Genomic DNA, 12,531 nt, shown 5'->3' with positions numbered 1-12,531 from the left:
ACATATATTATTATAATTATGTTGAGGTCAATATAGAAGCAGTATACTTCCATACATTTGCAGAAAAGTTATTTGCATCATAGGAAGTTTTACCATCTAAGTTAATTTGGATTCATTTAATTAATTAATGAAATGAATTACTCACCTTTTATCCAGTGCTGTATCTCCCTAGGTGCTGCAACGACCTCCTCCTCGGGTTGCATCATCCTGGAGGCATGCCTTCAGATTGATGGGCCAATCCAATCCTCACAGAGGAGCATTGAGGATCTTAGGCCCATGTGATACCCCTAAGATTCTGTCATACATAATTATTGAAAAAAAATATTCTCTATGGCCAATCATGATGACACTGCACATGTGTGCGTGATGTCATGGTATGTTACGGTATGAGAACTGGGAAATACAATTAGCGGCCCTCATACCCAGAGGGCTTAGAGGCATGGCTTGAAGCCATGCTTTCAAGCCCTCTTTTCAGTGAATTAAAGGATTTTGGAGGGTAGGGGTGGAAGGGCAGGACTGCCAGCAGTATAACAACTTCAATAAATTGAAATTGTTGAAATGCATACAGTGTCCCTTTAACCCCTTAAGGACCAAACTTCTGTAATAAAAGGGAATAATGACATGTCACACATGTCATGTGTCCTTAAGGGGTTAAAACACCAACCAAACCAAAAATCAAAGAGAAACCTACTTCTTATTATGGACTAACAACATAAAATTTTCGGTTCGCGAACAACAAACGCGAACTTCCGCAAATGTTCGCGAACGGGCGAACCGGGCGAACCGCCATAGACTTCAATAGACAGGTGAATTTTAAAACCCACATGGACTCTTTGTGGCCACAATAGTGATGGAAAAATTGTTTCAAGGGGTCTAACACCTGGACTGTGGCATGCCGGAGGGGGATCCATGGCAAAACTCCCATGGATAATTACATAGTTGAGGCAGAGTCTGGTTTTAATCCATAAAGGGCATAAATCACCTAGCATTCCTAAATTGTTTGGAATAACGTGCTTTAAAACATCAGGTATGATGTTGTATCGATCAGGTAGTGTAAGGGTTACGCCTGCTTCACTGTAACAGACCAAACTCCCCGTTTAATGCACCGCAAACAACCGCAAACAGTCCATTTGCACAATCGCAAACTCACCATTTGCACAAGGTTGGATACCAAGCTAGCCATGTCCCATTCCTTGTCCTCACTGATGACAACATCATCATCATCACACCGTACGTCCATGTGTGTAATGCTGCCTGACTGAGACATATCCCTGTTATCTACATCCTCTGGCAATAATGGTTGCGCATCACTCATTTCTTCCAACTGATGTGTAAATAACTCCTCTGACAGATCAAGTGAAGCGCCTGTGGTGCTAGTGTTGGTGGTGGCGGCAGACGGGCAAGTGGTAACTTGAGAGGTGCCCGAAGCTAAGCTGGAGGAGGATGGTGCGTCAAGGTTGTACAGCGAAAGCTGTAGAAGATTGGGTGTCCTGTGTTAGCCAGTAAACTATGTCCTCAGAACTTTTCGAGTTCAGGGTACGTGGCCTCTGAACACTGGGCATTATTCTAGGGCCAAAGGGAATCACAGCACCACGACCACCTGTTAAGGTAGAATAAAAAACAAAACCAAAAAAAACATGAAACTGTCTAATCATAACTTCTAGATATGCAACTGAACATCATCTGAAAACTCAAGTTTTGTACTTTAGACAATGTATGTATTTGTTAACTGTTTATCACAATATGTTATTGCTGATATAAATCAAAATAAAAACAAATATTTAAAAAAAACAACAAAAAACCTTTAAAGATTATAGAGTTTCCCCTATCCAATATTTCACACAATGTATTTTTTTTCCGCAGATAGAATTGGTGTAACAGAAACAGATAAATGAAAATGGTCAAATTTCCTGCTTGTATATATTTTTAAGGAATCTAATGGCATTCATGGAAATGTAACCTCCTGAAAATGTCACCAAAATGTAACTGAGGAGTAGACCTGAATTACAACAGTTAAAAGGAGGATGCTGATTGGAATTTGCCTACAGTTTACAGGATAGAGTAACTGTGGATATCCAAAAATAACTCTACATCCTGAACTCTGAATACTATTAAACAAAAGATCTTATTGGTAGGCTTCCCCCTTCAACATGTTTTTACTATTAAACTTTTAAAAGTCGGGCAGCTTTTACATTCATGAAAAGGTACACATCTTGAATATTTATTCACAAATCAGGTAAGTTCGTAAGTTTGTCAATAATCATGAGATTCATAAATTATACAGAAATCACAGGAAACAAATAGGAAAATGGCTTTATGCCTTAAGCTGTAAAAACAACAAAATTTTGCTGTTTCTTGACTTAATTCATGGAGATTCTGAATGCAGAAGTCACATAGAGGGACTGCTCTGTCATCACCTGAGTCAGTTGACACATACCACCAGATGGACTCCAGAAATGAGAGGAAATAACAGAAGCAAGGTTAAAGTAAAATCATAGGGTAGAGAAGACAAAATATGAATAAAGGAGAAGGGTAGTGAGATATTGAATGTAAAAGAGCAGATTATTTTCATTGTAGTGGGTTCTTCAAGAATAAAGTATCTGAGTGGAAGTAGCATTTGTGGAAGGTAAAAGAAAATGTCTGAATCTTCTGTTGTGGTTTAGTGGTGGCTCAGACTTTTGTGAAGACTTTTGTGAAGGCCACAAGCATTCCACATTGTTAAAGAACTTCAGCTTGTAGCCAACCCTTGCGGACACAAGGGGAGTTTTACTCTAATCTCAAGCTGTTTCATTGATGATCTGAATTTTTGGGATTATGAAAGAGAGATGGTATATGTCTAACCTAAATTGTGTGTCTGTAGATACATATAAAGATGCTTTAAAGCTCTTATTAATTCTTTTGTCTTTGGACTTATGTCTTGGACAAGATAAAAACACATTTAGATGAGGTGTCATCATCTTTTCTTTCTTTTATTGCTCCTATTACTTTACAAATTATGTTACTAATTTATATTTCCACTAGCGTATGCCGTGTTTTTATTTGTTGATGGTACCTCCAGATAACTGCTTAGCAAGTGAGCCTCACACTGTTAGAATAGAAGACATCTTGTCATGTCAGTTTGTATACAGAATTTAAGAATATGGATTTAGAGTATTTCCCAGTGTTATTCCTACCTGTAAGAAACTATATTGTCTCATAATACATAGCACAATCAACTAAGAGATTTAAAATTATATTTTTAAATAAAATACAGATGGTATTTTCCTTGAGTCTTTGCCTGTGGAGTATGCCAATATCCACTTTTCATGTTTGTGCAGGACACCTGCCTCCAGTCGGTTATGATTTGTTCATTTTTAGGAGTTTCATATGCTCCTGATTCCCCTTTGCACATAAATTTCCATTAATACTATAGACTACTATAAAATAATGTAACCATAATTGCACGGCTGATTCAGGAAGTATCGCCATTTGCCCATTACATGATTGGAGAGCAATATATTTGTCTTGTGGGTCCTACAGGACACAAAATGTGCTGCATATCAAATATAGTTCAGGATCGTGTCAAAATGTGAGAAAATATATTTTAATCTGATATCCTCTATAATTATTTTAGTTATAGAGAAAGCTAAACGTATAGTGCCATCTTAACAAACTTAAATTATTATTATCTAGTTAAAGAAAGATTAGAATTGCCTAATGTGTGAAAAAAAAATATCTTGATGGAAATCTATCACTATAATCATAATTAAATGATGGGGAAAACATTGTTTAACAGAATAATAAATAGTTTAGCAATTAAGTTCTTATCACAATAATTCTTTAACATAATTGCCATCTGATCTGTTCTAGGATTTTAGTTAAGAATAATATCAACAGGAGAAATTTATCAAGATACCCATAAATTAGTGGGTGTTAATGTTAGCTAATAGTCTGTACAATCTATTAGTAGTGATACAGCTGTTAAAGAAACCTATTCAGCTTTATCATTGTACTTGAAGGCGTTAACAGCTATGCCATTTACTTTAACTGTCATGCTTGACACATTTCTTTGACTATGTCTATTTGCACATTATACATTACTAAGTTGCTTCCAGATAGTATTAATGATAATGTTAAATATTGAATGTTTTAAATGCAGAGAGGCATTAACGCTTATGTGTTATCTATAAAGGACTTTTGTTCTAGAGGTGTGTAGGGACCAGTTCAATTATTATATTACATTTTCTCCTATATCCCAGGCAAATAATTAAGAATTGCAGGGTGTCAATGTTAATAGATTGTATGAAAAAAGGACCTGATTACCATAGTTGGGACAATCAGCTGTAAACATTCTAACATTCCAGTGCTCATGGCAAAGGCATTCTTGCCTTCCTGATGATGCTAAATATCACCTGGATCCCAAATAATTCCTTGTTAGCTATAAATATAATTTTATATATTTTTTTATTTTAATTTTAAGGCAAATATGTAGCTTGCTTTTAACCCCTTAAGGACCAAACTTCTGGAATAAAAGGGAATCATGACGTGTCAGACATGTCATGTGTCCTTAAGGGGTTAAAATTGCTATATGACAAGGTAAAAAATAGACTTGTGCATGGCAGAAAATTTGGAATCAGTAAATTTTAATTCATGTGGCTGTTTAAATTAGTCATATTTCAGTGCTGGAAAGAAATTGTGAAGGCCATTTAGACAGCCAGAATAGTAGGTAAAATTGTAACTATGACTGTGCTGACATGCAAAAAGTGTTATAATATTGTCCGGTCTAATGGTTGTGAAATATCATATAAATACAGTTGTAACCATCAAACTTCAATTCAAACCCCATTGAAAATCAGGTTTATTTTCAAAATGCACGGATTTTCAGCTGTTTGCAATGAACAAATCAAACAAAAGCAATTGAAAAAACTCAACACAACGAATGCTTCAAGTGGTTTCCCCGAGTTCAACTGAAAATGCTACTTATAATGACTTCTCTAGTCTCATAATTATATAACCCTTTAAATAGAATCCCTCACAACAGCGCACATATGTAAAACAGGTGTTGTCTCAAGCATACCTGATGCAATTAATCAAGGGCTTCATTAGTTGCACCATGTGTGCTTGAACTGGAACACTTGAAATACCTGAACTGGGTTTTTTTGACTGTCATGCTTGAATGGAATGGTCCACAAATTGAAGAGAAGAATTCATCACCCTTCACAAACAAGGATCAGGATACAAAAAGCTAGCAAAGGCACTGAATGTTCCCAGATACGCCATAGGAAGCATAGTTTGTGTTAAATTGTTTTTATTACGTTCTCTTATGTTAAACATTCACAAAGCATATATGAGTACTTTCGTGGCATCATTGCCTACGCAGAGGCTCTGCTCGTATATCTCAGGTACTTGGGGATGTGCCTACGCAGAGGCTCTGTTTGGTATGGCAAAACATAATCAGAAGGAAACCGCCTACGTAGAGGCTCTGTTCGTATATCCCAAGAACTTGGAAATGCGCCTACGCAGAGGCTCTGCTTGTTATGGTAAAATATCATCAAGAGAAAAACGCCTATGCAGATGCTCTGCTTACATAACAAAGGTAACTAACATTTCGCCTACGTCGAGGCTAACTTATTGCAATACTTCTCAGTTTGTATCTTCGTGTGTGCTATCTGCGAATCGGTTTGGTTGTTTGTGGCCTTGGCCTATGTCTGCTTGTACTGTGGTCGGTTCTTATGTGTTGAAGTGTGTGTTCTCGGTGTTTGGGGTCCTCTGTTTGGTGGGTATGCGATCACGGGGTCTCCTTCTGAAGTTGTGTAATACATTAGGTTCTATCTCTTTCGAGGGTCCCTGGTGGGTGGTATGCATCTGTCCAGGGTGTCTGTCTCGTCTGGGTCGGTAAACGGTGTGGGTTATGCTGGCCTTGTGTGGGTGTTTGTGCCTTTGTGTGTCACGGTGTATTGTGTGGTCGATTTGGCGTCGGTCAGTGTCTCGTCTCATTGTATTTTGGATCGTGTCAAGGTCTGTAGCTGGGCTGTGTATGGCTGGTCTGTTACGTGGCTCTCTTTGTGGGTGCCGTGCCCGAGTCTCTCGTGGGTGTATGGGCTGTTTAGTAGGTGTATGTGTGGTCCTGTGGTCGTCTTCGGGTTTTGGGTATATGTGTCTCGGTTTCAGTGGCCTGTGGGTCGTCTGTGAGCGGTGCGCGTCTGCTCGGTTCAGTGATCTGGTCTACCGAGGTGTAGTCAGGGTAATGCCGTGGTGTGTCTGGGTTATATTAAGTGGTCGTGTGTCTGTTCGGGTGGGGGGGGGAGGGGTTCCATGGGGTAGGGAAGGGTGATGCCCCCCATCGCCGCCCCAGAGCCGCCGCTCCCCGGGGCCGCATTCGGGGGACCTCTGGGCCTCCATTGCACTCTTCGCGTCCCTGCTTACGGTTCTGCGAGATGTGGTAGAAAGTCGTCCGAGTTAATGTGGCGTAGCCAGTAGAACCAACGGTTTGTGTAGTTCTCCCTCTGTTTCGGGGTAGTTGCCTTCATGTCCTCGTATTTTCTTATGTCCTCCACTTCCTCTACCCATCTTCTTATGGGTGGCGTGTTTGTCTGTTTCCAGAACGTGGGGATCGTGGCCTTGGCCGCGTTAAGGAGTCTCGGGATGACTGATCTGGTATAAGCTGGCGTCGGTATGGTAGTATGATGGAGGAGGAAGGCGGCTGGTGTCCGCGGTAGGGTCTCGTCCGTTATGTCCCGTATCACTTTGCGTATCGCTTCCCAGAAGGGCTGAATAAGGGCGCATTCCCACCAGATATGGGTAAATGTGCCCGTCTCTGTTTCGCATCGCCAGCATGTGTCCGGGATCTGGTTGTCCCTAGCGTGGAGGCTCGATGGGGTGATGTACCACCTGGTCAGGATTTTGTATGAATTCTCCTGTAGTCTCGCCGAGCCCGGTGTTTTCTGTACGTGGGTGATGATCTTGTCCCAGTCTGCGTCAGTTAGGGACTCGTTGATGTCTTCCTCCCAGCGTCTGATGCATGGTGGTGCTAGAATATATCTGTTTACTACGATGGCTGAATAGATTTGGGATACGGCCCGGGTCGGTTCCTGGTCCTGCGTGCATAACGTTTCAAACTGCGTCAGCTCTCGTTGTAGGCAGGGTCTTTTCGGGATTGATCGAATGTATTGCACGATCTGCGCCCGTGCTAGGGTATGCGTGAATGTAAGTGGTTGGTCGGGGAACAGTTCAGTCGTCGGGCGAACTGCGAATGGTCGACTGAGTACGTCTTTGATACGCAGGGTTGGGATGTGTTTGGTCAGGCCGGGAAGCTGGCTCTGGTCTCCGGCCGGGAAATCCGGGTTGCCTGTCAGTGGGAGTAGCGGACCTGGGTCTGTTGTCAAGTAGTGTTTCGTGCCGTGTCTGTGCCAGACCTGCATAGTCGCCGTTACGAATGGGTTCTGTATTCGCATGTGTCGGTACGCGGTTTTCGTAATCCATGGCAAGGCACGCAGGTTGCAGTTGGTTATTTCTGATTCCAGTTGGGCCCATAGTTTCGTGCTTCCCTCCGTTGTCCAGCTCAAGAGCCTGTTAAGGTGTGTCGCCTGATAATATTTTACGAAATCTGGGAGTGCCAGTCCCCCTCGGAGTTTGGGCAGTGTCAATTGAGAATGGGCTATGCGCGGGGACCTGCCCTTCCATACAAACCTGCGGACCTCCGATTTCAGGGTCGAGAAGAAGGAATCCGGGGCCAATATTGGCACCGTCTGGAATATGAAAAGAAGCTTAGGCAGAAGTGTCATCTTGACTGCGTTCACCCTTCCTAGCCAAGAGATATAGTGTGTGTTCCACGTTTGTAGTTCCTCAACCGCCTTCTTGAGGATGGGGACATAGTTATGGGCATATAGGTCTGCCGGGTTTGGTGTTAGCCAGACTCCCAGGTATCGCATGTGCTGGTTGCACCAGCGATATGGGTACTTTCGCTGGAGTGTCTGCCTGAGAGCGTGATGTATTGACAGTCCTAGGATTTCTGACTTCGTTGAATTGATTTGGAGATTCGAAACTCTGCCGTATGTTTCAAATTCCGACTGGATGGCTTGTAGGGTCTGATCTGGGGTTGTGACTATAAATAGGAGGTCGTCTGCGTATGCTAGGGTCTTGTGGTGGGTCCGTCCTATAGTTATCCCTCGTATGCTGTCATTCTGTCGTATTCTGTTCAGGAAGGGTTCCAATGTCAGAGCGAAGAGCAGGGGTGATAGCGGGCAGCCCTGCCTTGTTCCGTTGTGGATCTGGAATGGGTCCGTTAGTGCTCCGTTAATCCGAATGCGGGCGGTTGGGCGCGTGTATAATGCTTTTACCCAGGAGAGGTAGTGTGGTCCCACGCCCAGAGCCTGGAGTTTGCCGAACATGAGGTCCCAGTCCACCCGGTCAAACGCTTTTTCTGCGTCCGTGGATAGGAGGAGCGTTGGGGTCTTCAGTGTTCTGGCGTGTGCTATGATGTTCAGGGCTCTGATGGTGTTGTCCCTCACCTCTCTCCCTGGGATGAATCCCGTTTGATCCGGGTGGATTGTTGATGGAAGTAGGGGGGCAAGGCGTGCCGCCAGGACGCTTGCTAAGAGTTTAAGGTCCGTGTTTAATACGGAGATCGGGCGGTAGCTTGGGCATAGCGTAGGGTCCTTCCCCTCCTTAGGTAGAAGGGTGATGTTCGCGGCTGTGAACTGGGCCGTTGGCGCAGCTCCTTCTAGAATGGAGTTGAGGGCCGCTTGCAGTTTCGGGAGGAGGTCCGTGGAGAAGGTCTTATAGTAGATGAGGGGGAAGCCATCGGGTCCCGGTGCCTTGCCTGTTTTTGCTCTTTTGAGAGCGTGTGTCAGTTCTTCTGTCGTGATGAGCATTTCCAGGTTCTCCTGGTCTGCGTTTTCCAGTCTGGGTCCGTTTGCGGTGTCCAGGTATCGCCGGATCTCATCGCGTTTTTGGTGGTGTGATTCCCCTGGTGCGTCTTGGCGCAGGTGGTATAGTCCTTGGTAGTAGGAGAGGAACGCGGATGAGATCTGGTCCGGGAGGTGCAGGTGCTGTTGTTGCGGGCCTTTGATTTTTGGGATGTATAGCTGGGTCCTGCGTTGTTTTAGGAGGTTCGCTAGTAGTCTCCCACACTTGTTCCCGTGTTCGAATATTACGTGCTTGAAGTGTTGGTAGGAGCGCTGTATCGAGCGGTTCAGGTGCGAGGAGAGCTGGTCCCTTTTGTTGACCAGGTCTCTGTAGACCTCTGCGTCCAGTGTGCGTTTGTGGGTGGCTTCCAGGGTTGCAATCTCCCTGCTGAGGGTTATCATGGCCTGTTTTGCTTCCCTCTTACGTGTGGAGCACGCTGTTATCAGCTGGCCTCGGATCACTGCTTTGTGGGCCTCCCAACACATCAGGGGCGTCGTCTCCCCCCGCTCGTTGTCCGTGAAGTAGTCTTGTATGGATTGTCTGGTCTTGTCTACTAGTAGCGCATCAGATAGGATCGATTCATTCAGTCTCCAGGAGGTTTGTCTCGGCCTGTACAGGGGTGATTGTATTTTTATACGGATAGGGCAGTGGTCCGACCATGTCATGGGCAATATTTCAGCCTCCTTGAGCAAAGTGAGGTCTCGGTGGGGTATTAGGAAATAGTCCAATCTCGAGTATGAGGAGTGAGTCGCGGAGTAAAAAGTGTAGTCGCGGGATGCGGGGTGGAGCGCCCGCCAGCAGTCTGTGAGTTGATGGTAGTGGATGGTGTGTAGTGTGTTGGCGTGTCTGTTATCCGGTGTAGATCCTTGTTTGGTTGTCGAATCTTGTCCAGGGTGCAGCGCCAGGTTTAGATCACCGCCGATGATCAAGGTGCCTTCCGCGAAGTTCGTAAGTGTGTTTAGTGTATTGCGTAGGAATTGGTGTTGCTTCGAATTTGGGGAATAGAGGCTGGCGAAGGTGTAGGCCTGGTCTAGTATGGTGCCTTTCGTGAAGACATATCTGCCCTGTTTGCATCTGAGCGTGGCTCGTTCAATATATGGGATCTGGCTAGAGAAGAGAATGCCAACTCCTAACGTTCGCCTGTCTGGGTTGTTGCTGAAGTATCCCTGGCGATAGTAGCGGTCTTTCAGTGCTGGGGCTCTACCTTCCTGGAAATGTGTTTCCTGAAGAAAGGCTATAGATGCCTTATAGTGTTTGAGATCTCGCAGGAGCCTAGTTCGTTTCTCACGTACGTTAAGGCCGTGAACGTTGTACGAGACTACGGTGAGGTCCTCTCGGGCGAATCGGCTCGACCCCTGGGCCTGCATCTCCGGAGCGGCCAGGGGGGACTATACGGTGTTTCGTGGGGAGGAGGAGGAAGGTGGGTTAGTCCGGCTAGGGACGGTGGGTGTGATTGTCCGTGTGGTGTTGTGGTTGTGTCCGTGTGCGTGGTCAAGGTAGTCGTGGTTCCTGCTGTAGCGTTGGAACCTGTGTTTAGGAAGGATAGTGGACAAGAGTCCCGGTGTCAAATACCCCCCACCCGCCGTGTGTCGGGCTTGGGTCTGATCCGGGAGGGACGCTGTACCTCCTATGTGAGGTAGCGGTATGTCCTGTTCCTGTGGGGGCGGTGGGTAGTCGGGATGGGCCGATGGATCCTGTCCTGTTCGGTTGTGGTGTAGACAGCTGAGCTGTGGGCCCGTCCGATAGGTTTGTCTGTGGGTTGTCGAGTTTGGGAATCAGTCTCCTGTGTGGCTTAGGATATGAGTGGGTTGCTGTCCCTGCTATATTGGTGTGTGCGTGGGTCGTCGATTACATATGGTCAGTTACTTGGCAACGGGATTGGTTTGGTGCGCGTTTGCCAGCCTTGGCGGTGTCTGTGTTCTCGAGAGTATTTTCGGGGTTTGGGCTGTCAGCCTGTCGTTGGGGGTGGGTGCTAGGTATCGGTTTCTGCATTTGTTCCGGTGTGCTGTGCGCGGTGGGCCTACGGGGGTCGGATGTTGGTTGGCTCTGTGTGGTGCGGGCGTTAGGGCACTGCGTGGGTTAGCTGGGCATGGTTTGTCTCTTGGTTTTTGGGGTGGACCCAAGTCATCGTGTGCAGCCCTGATGGCGTTGTACGGTGTCATGGGACCATCTCGCCGTCTGCGGTCATCTGCGCCTGTATCTTGCCCTCCATCTATGTGGTCCGGTCCCAACCCCTCGATTCTGTGTGGTGTCGTGCGTCTAAGTAGTTGTGCTTTTGTCTTTGTGTCTTTACTAAGTCTACGTATGTGGTGGGTCACTAGGGTAGGGCTGTGCCCGTAGCTGTGTGGGGTTTAGTATCGGCAATGGTGGCAACTTTCTATTGGGGGGTTTAGGTTCGGGCTGGCATTCTCTCCCTCTCCCCTACCTCCCTCCGCCCCTACCCTCCCCTCTCCCTCTCCCACCCTCCCCTCTCCCTCCCCCATCCTCCCCTCTCCCTCTCCCACCCTCCCCCTCCTCCCTCCCTCCCCGTTTGCGTGGTGAATCTGCGGGGTAACGTGTGTGTTCTGGCTAGTGTTAGAGGTTCTAGGCTGTGTGCATTTGGATTTTGGTGTGTGCGAGTAGCTGGTAGGGTCATGCAAATGGTGTGTGTCCAGTTCTCACGTGAGCTTTCTTTCTTTGGCAGTCCTAGGTAGATTGTCCTGGTATTTCCGCTTCCCCCCCCCACCCCCTACTCCCCTCTCCCCTCCCATATCAGCCTTCACCCGTCCCATCATCCCGCCCCTGTTTGTCCGTTCCTGGAAGGTGCGTCTTGCGTCCCATCCCCCACCCAAAAATAAGAGCTGTTGGGGTCCCCCTTTGTGATGTGCGGGGCCAGTATTAAGGCTCAGCCTTGGAGTGTGTTCTGTGACTCGTGTATTTCGCCTCCTCTCCCCCCTTTCCCCCACCCAAACCCCCAAAAGTGAAGTCCCCAAAAATTCAATTCAATTCAAGAACTGCAACTCGCCCCTTGCTAGGGTACTCACGGTCTGTCGTAGGTGTCTGCTATATGGTGGGTCTTTGTCTTACCGCCAAGGCTGCACGGTGCGGTGTTGGTTTACATCTCGTGTCCGAATTGGCCAGGACGTCCCTCACGGTGGCGTTGTGGTTGAGGTCTTTGCTGGCCCGGGTCTCTTCCTTGCGGTGGTTGGGGTCTATTCGGTTGTGAGAGGAACGACCTCGCCAGCCAGTTGGGGACTGTTACATTACTGTTGTCCCCTGTTATAAAAGATTTATTCGGTCCCATATTTTTGGTGCTTTGGACACTGTTCTGACGAATTTACAGTCCTCGTATGGCCCAGCCCGAACCCGCTATGTACACCTAGAGGTGGCCGCCATTTCGGGACTTTTGCACGTGGTCGCGGCCATCTTACCTACAATCAGCGGTGGTCGCCCAGAATCATCTGGAACCAAAAACGGAGACCCACCTAGGCGAACACCGCTGAGACCTCCAGGATCACAGAACTCAGTGTTGGACATACCGAACTATTCACCGTTCAGTAAAGCACTTGCCCTGCACCTGGGGATTACAGCGACCCCAGGAAGGACTACGGAAGACAAAGGGTTGTGGGGTTTTTACCGTCCGAACGAAGACCGACCGCAAGGCCT

The sequence above is a fragment of the Pelobates fuscus genome, chromosome 11 (genome assembly GCF_036172605.1).
Source record: "Pelobates fuscus isolate aPelFus1 chromosome 11, aPelFus1.pri, whole genome shotgun sequence".
Taxonomy (NCBI): Eukaryota; Metazoa; Chordata; class Amphibia; order Anura; family Pelobatidae; genus Pelobates; species Pelobates fuscus.
Note: the sequence above shows the minus strand (reverse complement) of the source record.